The sequence below is a fragment of the Strix aluco genome, chromosome 3, assembly GCF_031877795.1.
Source record: "Strix aluco isolate bStrAlu1 chromosome 3, bStrAlu1.hap1, whole genome shotgun sequence".
NCBI classification, from domain to species: Eukaryota; Metazoa; Chordata; class Aves; order Strigiformes; family Strigidae; genus Strix; species Strix aluco.
Window position 1 is genome coordinate 46,193,470 of NC_133933.1, and position 18,380 is coordinate 46,211,849.

At 37.1% G+C, this 18,380-nt stretch overlaps 1 protein-coding gene across 1 annotated transcript in view; it reads right to left on the reverse strand.

Annotated features, from left to right (window-relative positions):
- Nucleotides 1-18,380, reverse strand: part of CHRM3 (cholinergic receptor muscarinic 3) — a 290,559-nt gene that overhangs the window by 192,623 nt on the left and 79,556 nt on the right. The window contains exon 2 of the mRNA XM_074820666.1: nucleotides 3,688-3,797. The gene's annotated coding sequence lies outside the window, so the exon portion shown is untranslated. The remainder of the gene's footprint in view (nucleotides 1-3,687; nucleotides 3,798-18,380) is intronic.

The window sequence follows — 18,380 nt, forward strand, 5'->3', positions numbered from 1 at the left end:
TCTCAGTTCAAGATATATCTCAGTAGGATTGTAATCACTTCCATAAATAATGCATGGCTCATTTTGATTCTCTCAGTATAGCTGCTATGCCATTTATTCTGGCATCCAAAGCAAGCCTGTGATGTGTTCGGACAGCCCGGCTAGCAGGTGGCATGGAAGGACAGACCCAGATTCACTGAATGCATCTGTGTGAACTCTGACAGAACAATGCTCTAAGCAAGATCAGTGGCAGTCTAGAGAACCCTGAATTTCCACAATAAGGAGAAGGCAATGGAAATAACAAAAATTGATTGGTTTTAATACTTATTAATGATGATTTACAATTAAAATGTAGGACTTCAGTTATAACACTATCCGTTATCTGCGATGAGCCATTAACACAGAGAGGCTGAAACAAGAGTTCAGAAGCAGAAACATCCAAAATACAAGCTTTCCATTACTTAGTACTGGTATAGGAGGTTTCAGTACATGGTTTTTGACAGTTTGTTTTGAGTTGAGAAATTGAGATCCAGGGCTAGACTTTCTCCATGTTTTCTTCTTGTTGCCTTTTTCTAAGTCAGGTAATAGAACTGTAATACTACCTAGCAGTTGCTGATGTTGTTCCTTTAAGTTGTTGTCTATATTAGGTAACACTCGGACAACATTAAGTATTAGGACTTTGGGATACCTACTACAGTTTTTATTGAGCTTCCCAGACTTATTTTCAGTGTGCCTTCCAAGTAAGTTGATGTGATTATGTACTAAAAATTCATTCTTTATTCTTATAACTTAACATATGGTCTGAACCACTTATCTTGTTTGTAGATGTCCTGACCTTTAATGTTTTATATATTCTCTTTTTAATTATCATAAATGTCTCCTAAACAGCATCTGGCTTCTGCTCTTTATTGCTTGTCATCCTGTGCTGACTTTACATATTCAATATCTTTAAAAAAATCCTTTCAATATTAAAATACTATATGAAGTTTCTCAATATATAGGAGACAATTAAGATTTTCCACTTTTTATTGTTGTTGTTTGGTTTGTTTCTTTGCTCATCTCAGTGGATTTGACTGTTTTCCAGCCATAAAAAACTGTCAAAGTTGTTATCAGCTGATCAATGCAGAAAGAAGATACAGAAGGCACTCAATAACTACAGGCTGATGTACAATACTGCATTTCCAGTACTTCCTTGTAAGAGATTCCATTTCCCTTTCACGTAAGTTCTTTTCATATCCTACCATCTCCTCTAAAAGCCTGAATTCATCATCTTAACGTATCTTTCTGTAGTAGGTTTCCCTGGTCTAGCTCACAGAGTATAGGATTTGGGAACAAACTAGAACTATTATTATCATCAGTATTATTTTACAGATTCTAAATATATATTACAGTTTTGAATATAATTTCTTCTTTTGTAGGGCTTGAATTTGACACGTAAGGCTTATTTAGCCTCCCGATATCATTCCACAAGCTACTGTAGTAAGGGTAGAAAATCTCTAGGTTTCGTATCATGTGTGGTGACATTCAGTTTATTTCTTGATGTCCACCTTAGCTTTAATCTGGTTAGAAAGAAGCAGTGGGCTTTTGAGAGCCTATGTGAATCTTGAGTGGATACAACAGTGAAGGGTGGTGGGGGAATGAAGATGCCCTTTTACACACACATCCTCTGTGATTAAAGAGTTTGACTGCAAAGAGGAAAAATTCTGACAAACAAGACTGCCAAAGCAAGCAATGTTTTTTTGTCAGGGCAACACAAACCAGCATTTCTTAAATAATTTAAGACGTGATCACACTTTCTTTTTTTTTAGTTTGCCCACAAAGGAAACATTGTGGACTGGATTCTGTTCTTATGCTGGTGGACACAGGGAATAATTACAGTAAAACATGGTGTAGCAGACCTGTGGAAAAGGAGACAAAATCCTGCAGTGTTTACACATATGAAATAGACATCCTTTTCTCTGTTTAAAGAAGTTAGTTCTTCCACCAGACCTGTCACAAAGCCCTTATTTCATCATGAATCAGTGCACATTCAGGATGCAAAAATAGGCTTAGAAATGTATGGCACATTGCTGATAAGGAAGAGGAGAAAAGAAAAGGTCAAGTCTTTGAAGCAAATTGGCTAATTCGGCAAATAAAAAGCCTGGTTAGGGAACAATGCAGAACTCAATGAATACCCGGGGAACTGCCTCGCAGAATCAACAGGTGCTAGATAACCCATCAAACAATATCTTTCTTTCTTCCTCAATACTTTGCCAGCGGAAACAAGTGAGGTGATGTTTTCTTTGCTATTTATCTGGCTCCCTGGTTTCAGAGTTGTATGGTTAGTACCTGGGAGACGTATCATTTGAAATGCAAAGCCAGCTGAAGTTGGTAACAGTGAGGCAGGCATAAGATGCCCTCCAAAGGCTGAAAAAGATGTGCCGTATGTCTCTCCGTTTCACTGTGTAAATACCTACCTCCACCAAAAATAATAGTAACCATTTTTTCTGTTAATATCTCTATCCATTTATATAGGATATTTAAACACATCTTTCCATTATCAAGCACAAACACACACGTCTGGAAACTGCATTGCCTCTGTCTTAGTTCATTACAGTATTTAAGCATATCATAAGAATGGCTTTGACTAATATCATTAATTTGCCCCTTCTATTCTCAATGTTTGCATCTCTCTGATTCTCTCACTACTTCTGCATACCTCTAAGAACTTTGAAATCTGGAACAGGAATAGAAAAGGAAAGATATGTTTCATGCTGGCACATCGTATCTTTTTAAACTTGAACCCTAGACACAGACTTAAGGTAAAAAACATTTACAGACAGATTTTAACAATGGCTAAGAAACTATTCCAGAAAATTCAGTACCATTCACAAACAAGCTTTGGCGTAAGAGCCATGTCAACACTCTTAAAAAGGAGAAGAGGAAGACAGTGGAGATTTTAACCTCAAATGCTTCATCTGATATTTAGACAGGAGACTGGGCTGCTATTTCTGGTGTGTTAAAGAGTTGTCAGTGGAACGTTTTGATATCCAAATTTGGTTTGTCAATGCATTTAAGCCAAATGAACAACTAGTGCTTTGGAACTCATTATTGCATGTCTGGACACTGTAAATCAGAAGTGATAGTTCAGTTATACTACAAGGAGCCTTGCTTTTAATATTATTGTTTATACAATACTTAACATTCCTCAAGAATACTATAATCAGATTAATTGTAAGCACAAAACATAGAACCAGTGCAAAAATAAAACTGAAAACTTATTTCTAAATATTTTCTCCAATTTATTTTTTCCCTATGTTTTGAATTATATTTGTAACATAGTTACAGTTATTTTGTTCTTCAATGCGTCGAGGTACGTGTCATACCAAAAAGAACATTTGGCTGGAATGTAATTTGAACTAAGACACTCCACATGGAGGTGAAGATGCTTTCAAGCTGAAGGGAAAGACAGCATATCAAGCTGTGCATAGCTCTAAAATCATCCAAAAAAAGAAAAAATTTGTATGGGTATTTTTTTAACTTAAGTTTTTTAAACATCCTCAAACAGCTTAAGAAAAAGAACTGGCTTTTATATATTCAGTAAATTAACAACTCTAGGCTAGTCCATATGACAACAATGGGAACAACATCCAATGCAGGTCACTGCAAACTTTTAGTTCCTTCTCTGAAGTCAAGCATTTAATAGGTATGTACAGGAACCAAACTTACCATGGACAAGGAAGAGAAGTATATATCATGTTTCAGATGACTGTAAATCATCCAACCGGTAGCCCATTATACCATACGCCGATGAAAGATTTTGCCATAACCATCAAGATCTTAAAAAAAACCCAACAAAAAACAAAACACATAAAAGTTAATCAGACATTGAAATAGGGAAAACTGAGTGTTCCTTATTTAAAATACAATTTCACTGTTCTTTAAAGCATACTGTCAAAAAGACAGTTAGAAAAGAGCCTGTTGCACACCATCACCATCCAGCAAGTTTCTTTTACAACCACTGCAATCAAATACATCACTTGCAGTTCTTTTATAGTTTTTTTGGCTTTCAGCTGACTTTTCAGGATTCAGATCTTTTATTCATTGTTGTTTAATGACAATAGTTTTATGCATCAGCATTTTATTCAAAACAACATTTTCAAGCTCTATTTTATTTTCCTTTTTGTTTCTTTTATGCAGGACTTCACAGTGCACCTTCTACCAAAGCATAAAATCCACATGCCAAAACTAAGTGCAAAGGTGCATGACAGGGAAGAGTGCTGCATGTGAGTGGGCAGCCTGGCTGGACCCACGGCCTGGCACATGTATCAGCAGGCAGCCAACAAGGTCAACAGCTCTAACACAAGGTACGCTGCTTAACTTGGGTTAGGAGCACATGCAGAACAAGGAACATCCATCATCCCATCAACAGCAACATATGCCTATTAATTTCTTGGTTTTATTTCACTACACATGAAGGCCAGAGCAATACAGAACCATTCTTTCATAAATCCTGCAAATTCCCAAAAGTGCAGGCACTTAAACTGAAACGCTGGCTCAAACTGAAAATTTGACAAATCCAGGTTTGTTTGGACATTTGGTTGTTTCTTTGTTTTTTTTCTCCAAGCAAAAAGGAATGGGAGAGTTCTACCCCTCTTGAAGCATCCCATTTCAATAGTTTCAGATTTAAATATTTCTTCTCAAACCAGGCTTTTTATTTCAGTTATAGTTAATGTCAAATCTTAGGTTAAAAGAAAGTCAAGACTGAAGTTAAAGTGTGATCCCAGCACAGTGGTTCCTCTTTCATGGAACTTTTTGAAAGTGGTGGGTTCCAAAATACTCTTTTTATCAGGTATAGAATGAGATTTCAAAGCTCTCTCCGAAGTGGGGTTTTACATTTTCCATAGAACTGAACAGATCTTAAAATCTAGGGATTTGATTTTCTTTTGCCTTTAATAAGAAAAGCTTAGTAGGTACAATGAATATGATTTTCTGACCATTTTCCACAGATATTTGTCTGCATGAATCACACTTTTCTTTTGCCCCCTTCTGCTGAAATTCTACTTCTAAATTCTGTTAATAGCTTAAGGGCAGCTATAGGAACCCTCTAAACATTTAACCTTTCTGGTCTGCCTTTGTTCTCTAAAAACCCAATAGAAATGCTGAATTACAGACTCAGCCAAGTGATACATAAATGTATGAAAATTAGATGGGTAGAAAATGTCAGCACACAAATTTACTATAACCAACTCTTATCCAGATTTATTTTACAAGGGAAATAAATTCTTAATTGGCTTAAACATGAGAATATTTTATCATAGTGGAGACCCTGCATGAAAGTCAAAACAAACACGCTTAGGAAAATGCATTCTACTCACATACAATAGTTTCTGATATGTGTGTTCTTCTAAATACTTTTCTGTACTCATTTTCTAACACTCTTTCAAAGGACAAAATTACCTATTTTCAAGTACAGTCAGTCTTTTTTCAGACAATCAGGTAACTTTAAGCAGATCCTACACCAGGCTACTTATTGCTGCTACTTCTCCAGTCCCCGCTGTCTCTTCAGCACAAGGGAACAGAAGTCGGGAATTGGTCCAACTCAAAAATAACTTGCCAAAAACTTTTTTTTTTTAAAGGCAGGTCCAGTTTCCCCCCTCGATGAACTACTTGGCCACAAAACCCACAACGCTGGCATAATGGATAACGTAGCACAGGGGTAGGCACAGAGAATAGAAGATAAACTGCTCAACCTGACACTGCTACTACTAAAACGCATGTCAAACTGCACCCTTGTTTTGAGAAATATTTTATCAGTGAAGACAGTATTTATATGAATGTTAGTATTTTAACCCAGTATGGCAAGTTCACAGCTTTGCTATGTCAATGTGTTATGCAGTACAAACTTCTAAAATTTAAGGCTTTCTAAAGACAAAATTAAATTCAAATAAAATGTGAAAAATGTGGAACAGAATGGATATGGTTATTTGGGGTCTTTAACAGGCTATTCTCTTTTTTTTCTCTCAAAGTCTGCAAGAACCAATATTTTCATGATAAGCTCTTCCCATAACTTAAAGTGATCTATCTGTTATTTTATTTAAATTACTTTCTTTTCATCATTTCCAGCTCTGAACATATGAACAGGCATCAGCCTGGACCTGCCAAGACAGTAAGGTGGCTAATCAGATAATTAGTTTTTCCCCTACATTGCTGCTTGAACAGGTTTCGATTTCACTGAACAGCTTCCTGACAGGTTATTAAAGAACCAAAAAAAAAAACCCCAACCACACCCCACACACCCCCCAACTCCCCCCAAACAACAACAAAACTAGAAAAAAAAAACCTTCAATATTTGGAGGTTATGTTTAACAAAACTGTGAGGAGACACTTTTCCACTCTCCTAGTTCTTTCCTCTAAAAGATATAAAATTAATGTGAGAACTCCAAGAGTTTTTTACATCAGCACATGCTTTCCACTAAAGCAGTATCTTCCCCAGAATTTTCACAAACTCTGCATATACTTCTTTGCAGTGTGAGAAGCTGTAGAATGTAGGAAGCCATCAATGTGCACAATGAACAAGGCCTGGTCAGATAACTACTGCAGTCACATTATAATTTCTGAATAACTACACCTTTGTTTAAATAATTACACTGTCAATTTGAGGTAAACCTTCAATTTAAGTAAATGCACTGTATTTTGTATGTCAATGTCCTAGTTACATAAACATGATCAATCACTGCGTCCCAAATGCAAGATAATTAACTTACAGCTGTGAAGTGCAAAGTTACTAAAACATTTTAACAGAAGCCCCTGACCATCATTCAGTCATAGATTTGAGGGCCTTGTCTTGTGGGACTAGATTCCCAAGCTGCTCTTAAGGATGCTTTAGTGACCCCCTGGAAATGAAGTTTACACATTCTGCTGACTGCCGTAATCCTTCAAGAAGATGTCTGCAGAGCCAAAACAATACAAATTTTGGCCTTCCTGTGGTATTTTGACTGCCCATAAAATTAAAAGCCATAAAAGACTTTGATGTTTCCAAGTACTTGAAGAATATGAAAGAAAAATAAACCTTGCAAGGACTAACATTGTTATATTTTTTTTGAGTACACACAAAACCAAATAAGGTAGTATTCACAATATAGAGACTTTTTAAGGAAGCTACCAAATGTTACTGAAAGTTACAAAACACCTGAAATGCAAACAACTAAAAATCTGCTCATTGTAGCCAGTCTTAATCTCTTCCCAGCACTTAAGTGGCACAGGTAGACAGTAAGAGTTTATTTGTGACTTCACTGCTGGACACAAAACTTCTGGTTGAAATTACAGTCACACATACAACTACATGAAACACAGCAGTCCCTGTGCATCAGCATTATATAGGGACTGTGGGTCCCTGCAACCAGTCCCCACAAGGTCAGCAGTGCCCCAGCACAGGTATAGTAGGGACTGGAAGCAGTAACCACCTCCAGCACAAAGCGCAGCATGCTTCAAGAGCAGTGGTTCTAAGGTCAGTAGAATACAAAAAGTCTCAGATGGTCTCTGAGGGTGGAGTAAAAATTTATCCTGGATTCACTTCTTAGAAATGTAGAGACAGTTTTAGACTGTACATATGCCTCATTGCCATTTCCACAAAAGTCTTTCTACAAAAGGGCAATTTCGTTAGTACCCTATGCAGCTATATAAGTATCCAGATGGAACATGAATTAGCAATTGATGTCATTAATGAGAAGAGTTGCTTTGAAGGAAGTACTACTGACAGAAGTAGTTTGCAAGGATTGTTCTCTATTGAAATCTAAGCTGTCATTTCAATAAAGGCAAAGGGGTTTTTTCCTAGCAAGCAACATGCACTGAAAAATAATTAGAAACCACAGGTATTTTGTGTGTATTTCAAAACCAGAGAAGGGCTAATCTCAAAGAGCTAACTGCAAATGGCTTGGCCTGTACAGATAAAATTAATGAGTCACTCGCACACTCTTTAGGGTCAGGTTATACAAGCCTGTCCCAGTGCTGCTCACCTGCAAGGGCAGCCTGGCCTGTGAATATTCATGCAATGACTGCCTCTGCTACTCTGCATGTAACCCTCTGAGCCAAAATACATATTTAGTATTGTATACATATTTAGTTGTTGGATACATTAATTTTCACTCATCAAAGCTTATCACAGAGGAGAACATTTTGTGTACCTGTGCCTCCAATTCTAAGCATAATTCTTGACCCTTGTTTTTCTTTTTTTAAATTAGTCAAACCCATGGTTACTACCTGGTACAACATAATAAGACAAAAACCCAACAGAGCTGCCAGCTACACACTGTGCAAACCAGGACAGACACACCGGGTCTTTAACACATACAAGTGCTAAAGATCTTTCATGGTAAAACACTCAACATTGTTTTAAATCACTGACTATATTCAAACTGATTGCTATTTATATGGTTTTCTTTATTTAAATGAAAACCTCTCATTAGGCTTGGTTATGCTAAGATTTGCCTCAACATGCTAAATGCCAGTTGATTATTACAACGCATTGAGTAACAATATATTAATTGTTTACAGCAGGAAGAGAAACTGGATGTATTTGTCCCCTTATAATGAACAAAACTGGATCTTATCCAAATAACCAAACATTTTGGCCCCTGGCAACTACTGTAACTGTTGTTTTAATCAAACTTTGTTTAATGTTATGAATATGCAATATTTAAAAACTGTGGAGTAGCATATTATTGCTTGAAGCTCTCAAGTTTAACAGTGAGACCTTATAACCACAATGTCTAATGAGTACTGATAAAATGCTTTTTAGTCCTTATACAAACTCTACTAGCCACTGACCTATTTTCAAAGTGTAACCAATTCAGGTTACACTTACAATAAAAAATCTGCCTCTCAGAGGCCAAAGAATATGATTTTCCATTAAATTGCTATGTTCCAAAACGAAAAAAATGTCCAAAAAAAAGTAATGAAGCTGCATTTGGAGCACAGTTCATTAAAAGTGCATCTGGCAGCATGTATTGTTCAAAAAACCATTTCAATATTCACTAAAAATTGACTGATACTAACTTCTCAAACAATAGATTTTTGGTCTCAGGAAAGAAGGACTATTACCTCTGATCTCTGAACAGTGAATACTGCTGGTAATAGAGCAAAAGAAACTGAAACGATTTACACTTCTCTTGCATCTTTGTTTTTTTCTCCATAATGATCCCCCACCTTACTACAACTTCATTCAGGACTTCACATAGTCACTATTATTTCTGTTGAGTATTTTTCACAAGTATTTGGATAAAAATTTTGCTCTTAATTTCCCATTCAAACCATGGTTCTCATTTAGGCTATTTACTTCAGTTCTGCATGAAGACTTGCAATGCTATGTCAATATTTGTCTGCATGTTTTTAAGCTCTTTGTGGGAAAAATACCCATTTTGTTGCTACAGCAGGGAACAGAACAGAGGAATCAACATGTCAGTTTATATCAACAGGTTCTGAATATCACTTCTTATATGCATAAACTGTGCATTTAATATCACCTGAGTATAATTTTTAAAAGACATGTAATTTTAAAAAGACACTCCTCCTGTATCAGTCCATGAACTTCCCTTGTCACTCACTCTCTTCCATTAGCAGGACATCAGGTGAAGAAACAAGGCTAATGTATTTCCTGTGAGAGAGCTCTGCTCTGAGCAAGTAGGTAATGAAAATGTGACATTCATTCTCCAGTGCTGCAGTTCACATCCTTTCTATGATGCAAGATTAACTTTCATGTCAGTATACAGTCTCTAACAGATTCTTGACCAATGGACGTCAGGAACAACTGTGCTCTGTCCCTGTCAACAACCTATTATTTCTTTTTACACTAGAGGAATAGCTTTATATTTTTTTTATAACCTTGCAGAAAATGGCTGACCCACCAGAATATTTTTACCATATCAGCAACAGGAAGGAGATGTCACATGCAAAAATACTGCTTCTCAACACATTTAAAATCTGTGAACAGCTACTGATATTGCTTGGCAAAGGAAGGATTTGTATCTTCATATTCTATGAACCAAATTACATTTTGGGGAACTACAGAAGTTCCTGTGCAGACTGCTGTATGACACAACAGTTAAAACCCAACCCAGCTTTTTCTGTACTGTCATTTCATCACCTCTTACCTGTGTGAGATATGAATAAAGCAGGAGGGCACTGAATAAAGTCAGAATTGATGGTTTGAGCAGATATTCTACCCATCTAGCAATAACAGGTCATTAAAAAAAACAAGATCAAAAGAAAATGACTCTTCATTCAGGAAAGAATCCTTATCCAGGACTGACTGTGGATGGAGCCTGAGAGCAGAACAGGGTTCCCTTGGTCAACTTACCCTCACACAGCAGAAATGTGATTGAGCTTAGTATGTGACTCCAGAACTAATCCTTTAATGAGTATGATGGTATTAATTAACAATAAAGCTCTAAATGTGCCAGCCATATCATCACTTGTGGGAAAAATAAATAAAGCTTAAAATACCACCTATATTATATTGTAATAAGACCTCACTAGGAGAAATGAGGTTGAAACAGCTTCATGGCACCTCCTCCTTAATGCATGTAAACACAAGCAGTGTGGACTTGGACTCAGAAGTAAGGGGATGACTGACTGGTTTTAACCTCCTCAGGAGGGTCATTCATCCTCCTCTTCTCTGGTATGTAGGACACCCAACCTGGTGCAGCAGATACCCATTACACACCCTAACTGGGATTACAAAATATGAAAACATTCCTGGTTTCTTGTAAACAAAGATAAAATTTAAGATGTGGCAGAAAGAAAGCAGCCATTTCAGAGTCTGTGGATTACAGGATGAAGTCTCACTATATAAGGTAATTTAAGTAGTCAGTAATTGACCATTATGTAGTGCAAGGATTGATGTTAATCATGACCTTATAAATAAAACAGTTCAACTGTCTTTCCATTCATGGCCTTTATACTAGTTGTGTTAATTGTATTCACCTGGCAACTTTTGATGTGACATGTTTGTCTAATGTTCATTAGTTATGATTCCCTTATGGTCATGTACTTGGTTCCTCTAAAGATTTCCTCTGAAGCCTCAGATTTTGCTCAATGCTTTATTCTACAGATCCAGGTATGAAACGCTGATTCCTGCCCCCCAATCCCTCCAAAAATACAATGAGAAGGAAAAAAAAAGTTTCACTTCAGAATGGAAAATAGCTTATCTGCATACTCTAAACTGAAGAAAACTCAGTAGGGGCAGTACGAGAAAGTAGGTGATTGCAAAATTAAAAGATTTGAGGTTTACTGGCAAGACAAACTTCCCTGGTACTTTTTCTTTCAGAAACACATAGGATAGTCAAATATGTTCCCAAAACTTCATATCCTGCTCAGCTGACTAGCAATAAAAGAGGTACTAAGCTCTCAACTCCTCCGTGCATTGGTGCTGCTTTTTTCTAAACCATACTACCAGCTAAAGCATGGCCAGCATGTATGCACTTACAAAGGTACAGTCAAGCATCAGCCAAAACCCCTCAGAAATCTTAGAGGTTCAACCCAGAAACGTACTGGTACTTCTCAAAGGATGCATCAGACAGTACTGGAGAAAAAATAAAGTTTTAAAAACTGGTTCAGAAGTTGAAAAGTGTCAATACTGTGTCTCACCTAACTTATACTTGGACGAGTTACTGAACATTTGAAGTCTTGCCTTACCCTGAAGCTTGCTAGTGATGCTCTAAGCAATTCACAGCCCACCTGTTTAGAGCCACAGGTTAGGGAAAGGGAAGGTTAGAACCTCAAATCAGGGAATACAGAAACAAGGAAAATTACTCTGTCTCTTGGAGAAGGGAGACAGCTGGCCCATGTCAGAGCTCTTTCCTCTGAGGGACCAAAAAAATAGAGATACAAGAGGCATAGTCAGCAAATTTTCTTCCCAATCCTAGAAGAATTCTATTGGAAGTAGCATCCTGAAAGTAGCAGGAAAATCACAAGAGATGGGAAGAGAGTTAGAAAGTTTTGTTACATTTATTTTTTCTGTGAAAATACCACATAGCAAAATCATAGAACCACAGAACGGTTTGGGTTGGAAGGGACCTTAAAGATCATCTAGTACCAATCCCCCTGCCATGGGCAGGGACACCTTCCACTAGACCAGGTTGCTCAAAGCCCCGTCCAACCTGGCCTTGAACACTTCCAGGGAGAGGGCATCCACAACTTCTCTGGACAACCTGTTCCAGTGTCTCACCATCCTCACATTAAGAATTTCTTCCTTGTATCTAATCTAAATCCACCCTCTTTCAGTTTAGACCCGTTACCCCTCATCCTATCACTACACTCCCTGATAAAGAGTCCCTCCCCACCTTTCTTGCAGGCCCGCTTTAAGTACTGGAAGGCTGCTGTAAGGTCTCCCTGGAGCCTTCTCTTCTCCAGGCTGAACAACCCCAACTCTCTCAGCCTGTCCTCATAAGGGAGGTGCTCCAGCCCACGATCACCTTTGTGGCCTCCTCTGAACCTGCTCGAGCAGGTCCATGTCCTTCTTATGTTGGGGGCCCCAGAGCTGAACACAGCACTGCAGGTGGGGTCTCACCAGAGCGCAGTAGAGGGGGAGAATCACTTTCCTTGACCTGCTGCCCATACTTATCTTGATGCAGCCCAGGATACAGCTGGCTTTCTGGTCTGTGAGTGCACATTACTGGCTCATAGTCAGTTTTCCATCCACTAATACCCCCAAGTCCTTCTCCGCAGGGCTGCTCTCAATCCACTCATTGCATGATATTGCCCCAACCCATGTGCAGGACCTTGCACTTGGCCTTGTTGAACTTCATGAGGTTCACACGGGCCCACCTCTCCAGCCTGTCCAGGTCTCTCTGGATGGCATCCCTTCCCTCCAGTGTGCCAGCTGCACCACACAGTTTGGTGTCATTGGTGAACTTGCTGAGGGTGCACTCAATCCCACTGTCCGTGTCACCAAAGATGTTAAACAATGCTGGTCCCAGCACCAACCCCTGAGGAACACCACTCGTCACTGGTCTCCACTTGGACATCGAGCCATTGACCACAACTCTTTGAGTGTGACCATCCAGCCAATTCCTTATCCACCAAGTGGTCCATCCATCAAATCCATGTCTCTCCAATTTAGAGACAAGGATGTCATGGAGGACAGTGTCAAATGCTTTGTACAAGTCCAGGTAGGTGATGTCAGTTGCTCTTCTCTTATCCACCAGAGCTGTAACCCTGTCGTAGAAGGCCACCAAATTTGTCGAGCACAATTTGCCCTTAGCTAAGGAACAAGTAATTTTGCTGTAATGAATAAGATGTATGAAGTTCAAAAGGCTTTGAAGTAACAGAGAATATCCATCAGTTCACAATATATGCAGCTCTTTAAATTGCTGAGCAAATTAGTTCAGCAGATGTCTTCTGTTATTAAGGCATAAGTACATATTATACATTATATTACTGATTTTTATATGGGTGATAAAACCCAATGTTTAAAAACCTATTTTTATTACAGTTTTAGCATAACTCTTGTTGCAACTCAACCCCAGACAACAAAAAAAAAAAAGAGAGAAAAAAAAACCCATCAGCAACCTTTTCCTTCAAAATTAACACTGCTTCCCTGACCAAGATGATGTTAGTCAAATCTGAATATTCTTATTCCACATTACTCTTGCAACAGTAATGTGGAGTACTGTCTAGAGAGGTCCTTTTTTTGGGAAATAAGAAGACACAGGCAGTATTTTTTCTGCTAATAAGATATAAACAAATAAGATAAAGAATTCTGTTACTACAAGGATGCACTCTGCTACGTGGTAGATTTATTAGTAATAATTGAGAATAAGTTACACACAAAAATCATTAAAGAGAGATTAGAGGCTTATGCTAAACCTATAAAAGCTATGACCTAAAGGCTAACCTTTACATATTAAAAAAAGCTTCCAAAAGGCAAGCAAGAACATGCTTTATATGGAGGGAGAATCACTTCATAAACTTTAGGTAGACGCCTGAAGGACTGTTATCATTCTTGTTTTGTTTCATCAGAATAGGAATTAGAAATACAAATTAAAAGATAAATCAGTTTTCAGTATTGACAGACTTCAGTAGAACACCTTTCTTCGAAACTCCTCTTTATCCTGTACCTTTGCTGTAGATGAAACAGGTACAAACGCTTGTATGTAACAGACAGCAGTATTTGTGCATTCAAAGTAAAACAACTCCTCAACCTCTCTTCTCACTGGATCCTAACTTTGTTAATTCAACCAACTGGGCTATAGACTTTTATGCCAATGGACTTTTTCTACTTTCAAAGGCCCAGAAAGAATGTTTTAGACATTGTAAATTTATACTTTGAGGAAACCCCAGAAGACCCAGCCCAAATGCTGACTTTACTTCCTTGCCTGGTAACCAGGCTTGAAGAGTTCAGCACATGGCCCACATGCTCAGAAACATCCCCATGAGCACAGCAGCAAAGCATCGCTCCTCCTGCTATGGACAGGCCAACAAATTCCTACGTGCATTAAGGAGGTCAGGCAGTGTGCAAAGAAAACTGTTTTAACATCATGTTTGAATGTTAAGCACAGCTATGTACTGTCACAAGTATTCACTGATACTATCTTACTAAAGGAGAAGAGCATAAACATTCAACACTTGCTATCACTTAACAACTCAGAGAGGAGACTGATTTCAAGACCGGTCAAGGCTTAAAAGACAGGTTACCATTCTTTTTCTACATTCTATTTCAAAATCCCATAATAAAACAATTAGAATAATTCAACAGAACATCAACAAAGAAAGATGCTTTCATTAAAACACAATACTCTTCTGTGGTCACAGCTTTATTCCTCTATCCTTATTATTCGTGATCATTATCTCATACAACCCACAGAACCATGTAACTTTATAACTCTGCTTTAGACAAAATAACAGGATAATTGTGTTCTTAAATCCTACAAGAGTAAAAAACTGTGATTGTTTTACCCTGGCAGAATACTAGAAACTTTTATTTATTTAACAATCTATTTATTGTCTACATGTAAAAAGTGACTTCTATTTCATTCAGGCACACTCCAGAGCACATGGTGTCCTGGAACTTGCAATTTTTAAAAAATTCCAAAATTTAGTCTGAGACATTTTTTGCTCAAGAGACATCCTTTTCACATAGAAGATGCTTAACTGTATTTTTTAATCAGTTCTAAGCTTTTTTAAAGTATTACAGGATTTTGAAAAACTAGTATGAGTTTTAAACACACTCAAAACAGATTTGTGTGTGTGTTTCCAAAGAATAAGTTAAGGGAGGACAGGGATTTATATTTTATTTAGATTTGTGTTTTATTGTTCTTGTCTTCTAAGAAAATGTGGAGTCTTTGTTAAAAAAAAATCTGATAAACTAAAAATGCCTTTTAAGTGTTTCATTTTCATTAGTATTTTGCTACCAGTCTTGTTTTTCTTAATAGAAAAATTATGTTCTTCCCACATATTTGAAAAATTATGTTTTTCCCAGATATTTCAAAAATTATGTTCTTCCCAGATATTCTTCACAGAAAGTCTGTTGTCTGTGTCTATTCATTTTGCAACTTGCTTCAAAAAAAAAGTCACGTAAGCTACAGAAAATCAAGATCTCAAATACTATAGCATTCCACACAGTACATCAATAAAGCAAAAATAAGATCATATAGAAGGGCATCAAATTTAACTCTATTCTCCACTGTAAATAATTAGAAGGATACACCTGAAATTCCTACAAATCATTTAGATACTCATAGAACATCCATTGCCAGGGAACAAAATTCATGTTCAGTAGCAAATTTCAGACAATCAAAATAATAGAAATATCACATTAAACTTATTAAGCTTTTAACCAAAATGTGCAATGACTAGCTGCAACAAAATTACAGCACTGACTGAGTTAAAATCTTATGTTTTCTCCATCCAAATCCTATTGGCATAAACTGTAAATGTGACAAAACTACAGACTGAGAGGAAATGTGGATTACATTATGGTAAAATAAGTTTAAGAGTAGGCTTAATACTTTTTACTGGCAGTGATCATGACTTCACTAGACAGTTTTTTAGTTTTAAAATCTGTAGGTCAAAATCAGGTGGATAAAAGTATATGAGAGGTAAATAGAGTAAAATGAGTCCCAGTGATATAATTGCTGTCTCAGAAGGGATAATTTGGCTGTAACTAACAAAAAAACCCAAGGAGTCTTCTATAGAAGAAAAACCCTAATGTCAGATTGTAGTTATCTTATTTTCACCAATAACTTTATCGAACAACATACCAAGTATACAGAGAGAGACAGAGGAGCTGAAGACTGCGCATTCTGTTTTTTTTTTTAAAAAAAAAATTATTTTAAAGCAAATCACCCATGAATTAATGAAAACAATGAGATGCTCAACAATCCTGAACAAAGTTGATGAGGAAGTACATGCCAAAATCATAACATCCCTAGGGTTACCTCCAAGACTGGCTTGTAAAGGTAGGATATCTTGGGGAGGGAAGAAAAGAAAGGAAAAAAAAAAAAAAAAAAAAAAGAGAGAGAAATATTGATTACATGTGTGGAGTTTAGTTTCAATATATCCCAGTGAAATCAATAAAGATCAATACTATCTTCACCTGTAATTGCAACAGTATATGACAAGTCTGACGGGGGAGATCTGAAAGACACTGACTTTTCCCTCCACATAGAGTTAACCAGCAATTCCTCAAACACTCTGGTGACAGGGAACTGTGTTTATATTTTAGATGCTGACCATGATAAATCAACAAACATTAATTATCATCTCTTTCCAGGCAAAACAAATCATTTCTGTAACAGATTTTGTTTCTCCAAAAGTTTCTAAAGACAGTAATTACAAATGTATTATTTTAATCTCATCTTGTGGAATTTGTGAAGTTCACTTTGTACATCCAGCCAAACTAAAGATTTTCCTGACCAGTGACCTGAAAACATTTGATTCTCCCAAAGATGCTAACATCTTCCTTTATAAACCAGAGCATAGGCCACTGAAGTAAAACAGCTGAAGACTTCTTAACAAGAAATACAGGCTTACACATTTTATTGCATATAAAATATGAACTACATCATAAATTCGCCATATTATAGTTGTTTCTTCCCAAGTACAATTTATGCATGGGTGGTTTGTTTGTTTTTCTTTCCTTTCATGCTTTTCCTTTCCTTAGTACTTTGTCATGCTTGAAACAGCTTTTCTAGCTTTTTAAACACATTGTCTTTTCAGAAACTTGTAGGAACATAACAGTACCACACTGCCTCAGAAAGGGGTCCAATGAGCTCAGACTCTCCCTTCCAACAGTAGCCAAAAGCAAATGCCCAGGCAGTAACACAAGTGATCCCCAAGCATACTTTACCTTTTTCCCCGCTCCAGACACATGACAAAAATCACTGAGCCACATGTGGCGGTGGTTTCTGTGTATGTTATTATCTCCTAAAATCCTTCTTCAATTCTTCACAGTTTCCCTCACTATCCCAAATAAATTTACATTATCAGCAAACCTTTCCACTCAGGATGCTCTCCAATGAAATACATGTTCACCTGAATGAGCAGTTCCAATGACAGGTTAATCAATTCTTTTGACATCAGTTACAATAAAATCATGATAATTCAAAACAAAGAAACATCTTCTTTACAATGTGGGTTTCTTTTCCCAATTTTCAGTGAAAACTCCAAAATGGAATGCAGATATGAGTTTCCAAGTTGTGAGGTTTCTACAGGTTTCAGGATGAATAGGTAGTGGAAACAGACACTAGTAATGAAAGAATGCTTAGAAAAAAAGGGCAAAAACCACTCAGACTTAATCTATTTTGCCTTGAAGCCATTTCATCTGCTGGCACCAGGTACATCTGCACTTCTGTTTTAGGACCATCCTTTCTGAATTGGGTTTACACAGAGAGAGGATGATAAGAAGACATAGATGACATAAGACAGAAAACAAATCCACAAGCTTCACTATTTTCTTTGCTTATGGAACAAACTGTTTTAAATTCCAGATCTAACTGAACATCCTTATATTAGGAAAAAAAGATGTTCTTTTATATACTAGTCTATAAAACAGCCAAAGGTAATAGCAGTATATTACTAATGGATTAATTTTCTGTGCAAGTATGTGAGAAGGGTACATAACAGAACTTAGAAAGCACATTTTTATTCTTCCGTAAGAAAACATCACAAAAGGAAAACCCCATTGCTGTGAAAAAGGAAGAATAGTCTATCTGTTACTATTCTCTTGTGTGCAGAGACTTTATTAACTGAATATTAGATATTGAGAGAGGGGAAGATCTTCATCTACACTGAACCCAAAACCACATGTGCCTGGGGTCAGATGGACAACTTGGAGAATGCTCTTCATCTTATCGCATCACAGGCATCCTGGCAGTCTCCCATGGCAAGTTAAACAAGGCATCCCATGGTATGCCCGATGGTAG